Here is a 6,891-nt window from a genome sequence, read left to right as displayed (position 1 = left end):
CGATTGTCCTTACTGAAGTGATTCTTAATTTTCTTCCGTTTTTACTCCATATTAACGAGAGTAGATTGTAAATACGCTATTAAGCAAATAAAGAAACTGCTTTACAAACGTAAATTTACGGAGACTGAATCTGTTTCCCTCATCATGTATGATGAATTAAAATTTCATGCCCAACTTCTTCCATTAGAAAAATATGTTTTCTTCGTAGAGGGACTTTAATGTTCTGGTATGGTTGCGCATGTGACGTTTGCGGACTGGCAGGCATGGCTCTACAACAGCGCTATGCATCCCGTTACCCTCAGCACTTCCAATGCAGCCCACTAATGAATTTCGTTAACAAAACGCTAAGGATATTGAGTTCAAAACAGTTGAATGTAATGTTTACACGGTAGTCAGATCTGAAGCATGTATGTTTGGTACCTTTAATTACTGCCATGTATCCAGTTTTCCCTGCGGCTCGCGTGGGGTTTTGACCTTTTTTAAAACGAACCTTTCACAAAAACTTTGCTCACAAATCTTCTACTCATTATATGTTTGATGATTTGAGTGAAAGGTCTCATCTCTTTGTCTCTCTTTGGCTCTACAGCCCTTTGGACCTTGGCCGCTTTTTCAGTTTCTTAATCCCATACACAGTCGGTAGGACTCCTTTGAAGGTGGATCAGCCCGTCGCAAAGCCACTACCTACACTCAGAAAAATACTAACACAGACATCCATATCTCGAATGGGGTTGGAAACTACGATCCCAGTATTGGAGCAGGTGCCGACCGTTCATGCTTAGTCCGCGTGGCCACTGTGATAGGCTGTGAAAGATCTCATAATGACACATTGTGATGAGGACATATATATATGCAGACTCGTTTCGCAGGTAAACACAAGAGCGAACTTCATCTATCTCAAAGATTTCATAATGTTGTACAGCCTACATTGGCTGCATTCCTTCACGTTTCTGCCATGGGTTACAGCATGAGCTCCATTAAATGAATTAAGAGACAATCGTTTTAACTTCGTGAGCTGGAAAAATGTTATGTTTACTTTTCTGCAATATGCCAGATTTCTACTAGTGGCTATAAAATGCAGCTTTTAGCCTATGACTGTTATTTTTTTAAAATATCAAATAACATGACATAGTTGTCAGATGAAATAGTCGGTGGATTATAGCAAGCAATTTCATGGTTACGATCAAGAGAGAATTAGCTTCAGGCTTGTAGAAGGGACTTCTGCAACTGAAATGGCCTGACAAATGAAATAACTCTTGAAGAGAGAGCGCACCAGAAGCAAATGTACTGTTCTTGTATGTGTATGTGTGTGGGATGGGCCGTAAAATTCGGCCCTTCCACTGCGACCTTCAATGATGTATTGTGCTTCCCCTTTGGATTAACCCTTCATTAATCCTACACTTCGAATGAAATGTAGGACTTTATTTATGGGGGCGTCATGAAAATTACTTGGTTCCATAAAGAACTGACCCAGGTTACGAAGTCTTAAGTAAGCTATGGCCTCACGGACACATAGGATGTGTGTGGCTGATTCGTCTTCTTGTAGGCACCTTTCACAGGCTGGATTATCTATCAGTCCCAGTTTGAAAATATGTCCTTTTAAATGGCAGCGTCCAGTAAGTAATTTTGCCACCCATCTTAATTGATTTCTGTATAATTTCACTCTTCTGCCAGAGGGTCCTGATATAAGTCCCTTTGCCTGTCTGAGTCCAGTTGTGGATTCCCAGTGTCTTTTGTGATCTCTATGTACTGGTCTTACTTCCGGTTCTGGAAGTCACAGTTGTAGCTGTAGACATCTGTACTCTTTACAAGTTTCCTTCGTAACTGTATGAAAACCTCAGGCGTTATTGACTCTAGTTCTTTGTCGATCTCTCGCCTCCTTTTAGCCGAATACCTATAAGAGAATTTGAAATATTAGCTTTGCGACGTCATCCTTCCAAGTGCTTATCTTCGGTGTCCCATCTCATCTCACTCATTTAGAATAATTGAGTCAGAACTAGGAATCCAGTATTATTGTACTCTTTGGAAGTTGAAATTATTGTCCCATCCGCCATAACAGTCCCCAACATCTTATCAGCTTAAACAAGTGTATCTTACTCCATGGATCAAACTCTTTACGGTGCTGATAGTCGTTTATCTTTTCCAAGAACTGTCCCGCCTTTCACGGCACCTAATTTTATTGCTTTGTTCCCAAAAGCTTGAAACTTTCCCCTGCTCTACGCCACACTTTCACACCTAGATTTCTTAAAATGTATTGTCGCACACAGAGCCGTTGCTGGGCAACGACCGCGAAAAAAGCAACTATACAACAGTAATTGGTAAGTAACTGCCCCGCAAACAAGCATGTTTCGATAACAACGATAGAAGGCAGCAATAATAGAACAGACGCTTTCTACGCGATCCGTACCGACAAGCAGGACCATTTAGCGGTTGCAGGTAAAGAACTGCTGGGGTTCAGTCGTGAGCTGTTGAAGTTAGAAGCTGGTAGCTGAGGCCGGAGACAGTTCGGGAACACAGAAGAAGGGGAACGTCCGCTGTTGGAAGCCGCTACAAAGCAACGACTATGGAAGACGTGACTGTGGATGATAGTGTGTGTATAACAGTGAACAGTAAAGTGTAATCACACGCTGTATCAAAATGTTCAATAAAACGAGTCACCAATCCAAACCCCATCTATGGTCACACTTAATCACGTGAAGATATCTTAATTCTGTTCTCCTGTCCCCGCTTATTTCTTCTGAGTTGTTCTTCTCTTCAGGATTTCCGAGTAAAATTGTATCCTCTATGCTTGTTACAGGACTTGTCCTTCTCGCTCCCATTGAGTTGATCACTCAGAAAAGATTAGAGTATCAAGTTGTGATACTTTCTATCTTCACTCTTCACCTCGTCAGATTTGAGTTGTCCCCTGAGATACACCCAATTACGTAGTACTTCCTTGGGATGTTATTGCACGTTACACATTCATAGTCAGAGTCAGAGTCAGAGTCAGAGTCAGATTCAGAATTACTTTACGACTGGCAGTTTACCGCCAAACAGTTCGTCTTGGCGACAAGCCCTTTGAGACTCACGACCAGTAATTTTGTTTTCAAACTGAACACTTGCGGTTGTAGTCCTCATGTAACATCCTCTCTGACGATAGTGTGGGTCTGTCGTTTACAATTGCTGCTGGTCCCCACCAACGCAGTCATTCTCAGGCCCGAGTCCCAAGGGATAATGACCATGTTTTACTGTATCAGATTCTAGACTCCTCCAACCTGGAGGGCCAAGTCTCCGAATTGATATCTCCCAGGAACATGGTGGGCTGGTTATACCCCCAGGCATTGGGCTCTCTTTTCGTCGCCTCCTACGACTCGCAGGGCTACGGTGGAGGTACTCGACGCCGCCTCCAAACGGGATTACACATTCATATAACAAGGATTAGCTAGCATAACTCAAAAAGCTTCTCAAGGGATGAAGTAATCTGTTACATACATGAGGATTCGCAACGGCGAGAGCGCCTTGCTGCTGCTAACGCAACTATTGCTGCAGACGTTTCATGAATATATGGGTGAGGACATGTGGCAATATCAGTTCTCTGTGTAAACAGCAAGCGCTCCTTAATCACTGACATTATCCTAAAAAATAAAAAAGTAACGCCATGGAATAGAAACACGAGATGTGAATCCAGCCGCTTATAACGGAATTGTATTAGGCAAGCATGTCATTTCAGTTACTTGACGATTAAGTTATATACGCGCTTTCTCTACGTTTGCAGAGCCACTTTCCAGTAATAAACTGTTACAAAATCAATTGATTGAGGTATGTCTGAATAATAATGTACATTAATACTTCGATTTCGAGACCTAATATAATAGCTCGTGAACAAGGTATATTCGGGGCACTACGCTACAAGCCGGGAAGTCGCAGGCTTGAGTCCCGATGAGGTGGATTTTTTCAATTTACCTAATCTTCCAGCCTCACTATGACCCTGGGGTTGACTCAGCCTCTAACAGAATTGAGTACCGGGTACCAGAGTTATGGAGCTATACATCCACTTTTACATATGATCAGGTTTTCAGGGATATGCATTACTATAAACGGGTTCCCACCTCATGACTCGTAGTACGCGGGTTCAAATACCCGGCGGAGGTCGTCGAATTTTTAAGGGCGGAAAAATTCAGGGAACAAGTCCTCCTGGAGGAACTTTAAGCCGTGTCAGCCTTACGCCCAGGAATATTCTTGGAATGTTCTTGGGAGTCTCACTGAATTACACACTCAAAATATCACTGTACTACAGCTCATGTTAAGACTTCTCTTCGCAGCTTCCCAGTCTCATGACTAAATGAAGAGGGTATCAAACTTGATGACTGAACAATTGTCAAGAGAGAACAGTGAGAAAGAAACGAGACCTGAGTTCTTATGGAGTCCCTTTCGAATCTCGCAATGTGATATTTCCTGCATGCCCTGAACGAACTCAGCATTTTTCTCAATCTCAAAGACTGGAGCACCTTTAGACTGCTTTTATTCGGTCCCAGAAAAAATTTATTTAATTTTCTTCTTGAATAAAGTGATGTTGCTCTGTGCTTACTTAATTAAACATCACACCATAAATAGGTAAAGGAGAATTGAGCTATAGTTCCATCATTTTTGTCCTCGGCACTAGGTGGAGGTGAGTGGTCAGCTTCCACCCCGGAGAAATAGCCCCTCTACCCATTGGATAGGATACTGGGTGGGCCCCAAAGCCGGTCTAGACGCTATGAAGGAATCGTGAATCGAACCCCACCAGTTCAACCCATAGCCCGTCACTATACCGACTGAGCTATCCCCTAGAAAAATTCCTGGTACTCTTTCCTGCTTGAGGTTGAGTCGACCCCAGGGCCATAATGCAGCTGGAAGGATTAGGTCAATTGAAAAATCTAATTACCTCATGGGGAATCGAAACCGCGACATTCCGGTTTATAGCATGGTGCCTCAGCCAACTACTCTACTGCATGCCTCGGTTATACGGGAAGTAATTACATAAAATACTGAGGTATTTTTCTAATTTATTTTTCTGTTTTTATCGTGTACAAATCATTTATATTTACGGATCTTATTTTTTGTTACTGCCACTAACGAAANTTTCTTATATATTTTCTTCTACCCTGAAGATGGAGGCGATATGTTCCTCCGAAACGTCGGTTAACACCACATATACACGGTGCCAAATCCCACAAGACTGCTTTCTTCATAGTCACCGCCGTGAAAGCCTCAAATCTTACATCGAAATTATTATTGTTTGACGCTATTAGAAGATACCATGATAACAACATCAAGCGTTAGTAATAGAAGTATTTCACCTTTTATTTTAAAAGTGAAACATGTGAGAATTTTACTGATAAGTTATCATAAAACCGAAGTGTGAAAGATTGCCCTCAAAATTTGTGGTCTGGGAAGAATACTTTTTATCGGAGATACAAGAAATTCTGAGTCGGCGTCAAATCCCAAGAAGCACGTGGGGAGAACTGTCTTGAGTTTATCAAAGTTCCAAGATTTCATGTTAACTGTGGTTAACCTTTATGGTTTGTACATAAATCGAAGTATATGAAACTAGAAAGTGGAATATTTACACTGGGGATCTCATTCTTTCTTTTCTAGATACGCCTCTCATCTTAGACTCAATTTTAGAATGTCAAATGATCTTATTGTCATCTGTCGTCGTGTATGAGCTCTTCAGGTGGCCTTTGCACAAACTGCTGCTCACAGTGTATTGCCGTCTGGAATTACATAACCAAGAATTTTGTAAGTCAAACAGCACACCTAGTATTGTTATGGTAGTGAAACCGAACATGATGTGTTCAGCAGGACACAGGCCTATAGCTCGGATTGGGTAAAATAAATACTGGCTGGGAAAAGCTACTGGAAAACGGTTACTTGCTAACCAAGTTTAATTTTAAAATCAATCTCAGTGAAATGAGTTTTGAGAATATTAGTTGAATTTGACTGATTCATAATAATGTCCAAAGAAAGCGACTTTTTTCGGGGGTAAAAATTTTCGGGTTGTGTTACCAGAGTCCTTTGTAATTCAGTGTCTAGTATATTAGGATTCTTTTCTACGTTTCTTGTTGCACAACCTACCGTGGTTAGTCATCCCTTCCGTACATCCGTTCATATACAGAATATCCCAGGAAGAAAGGTACAGACGAGCAACACGCCATGTCTTCACACGAGTTGCAAAGTGTATTGATGTTGACGGTGGAATTTAGAAAATTTATTATACTTCCAGCGACAAAATTGTCACGTGTTGGGTGTATGAAGCAACAAGTAACTTCACGCCTTATTTGATATAGCGAATTTATTTCACATTCGCTCCACACTTATACAATTCACAGCTATACAATCTTAATCTTATACAATTCACTATCTCAATTGATGTTCAACTACATCTCTGCGAATTCATTCAACTGTCTCCGGCGGCGGCTGGCCTGCAACTGTCTGGTTACTCACTCCCTAGGAACTGGCTCAGTACTCACTACATCGTAACTGGCTAATCACTCACTACTGAATCGTGTTCGCTGCTCCTTATTTAGCCTCGGCACGGACAACACAGAAAACAGTTACATAATCGGTGCCGCTGTTGCCTGACACCGTGTTTACAAAGGCGCTGCTGGGCAACGCTGCCGAGAGTTGTTTATTGCTGCATAGCAATAGTTAAGTCACCGCGGCGGAGGGGGACGGGGTGTTTACCGAGCGTTGCGCTGTCACGTCACACTACTAATTAAACTGTACCGACTTAGTTACTTGAACAGTAAATACCTCTATTAGAAACATACGTAATGTCTCTATCTGACCGCCATCTTTGGAACTGTACAGTGAAATAGTCCAGCCGCACTATGGCCCTGACTTCGACTCAGCCTCTAACAGAAATGAGTACCA

The sequence above is a fragment of the Cryptotermes secundus genome, unplaced genomic scaffold (assembly GCF_002891405.2).
Source record: "Cryptotermes secundus unplaced genomic scaffold, Csec_1.0 scaffold579, whole genome shotgun sequence".
Lineage (NCBI taxonomy): Eukaryota > Metazoa > Arthropoda > Insecta > Blattodea > Kalotermitidae > Cryptotermes > Cryptotermes secundus.
This window is presented reverse-complemented; position numbering follows the sequence as displayed.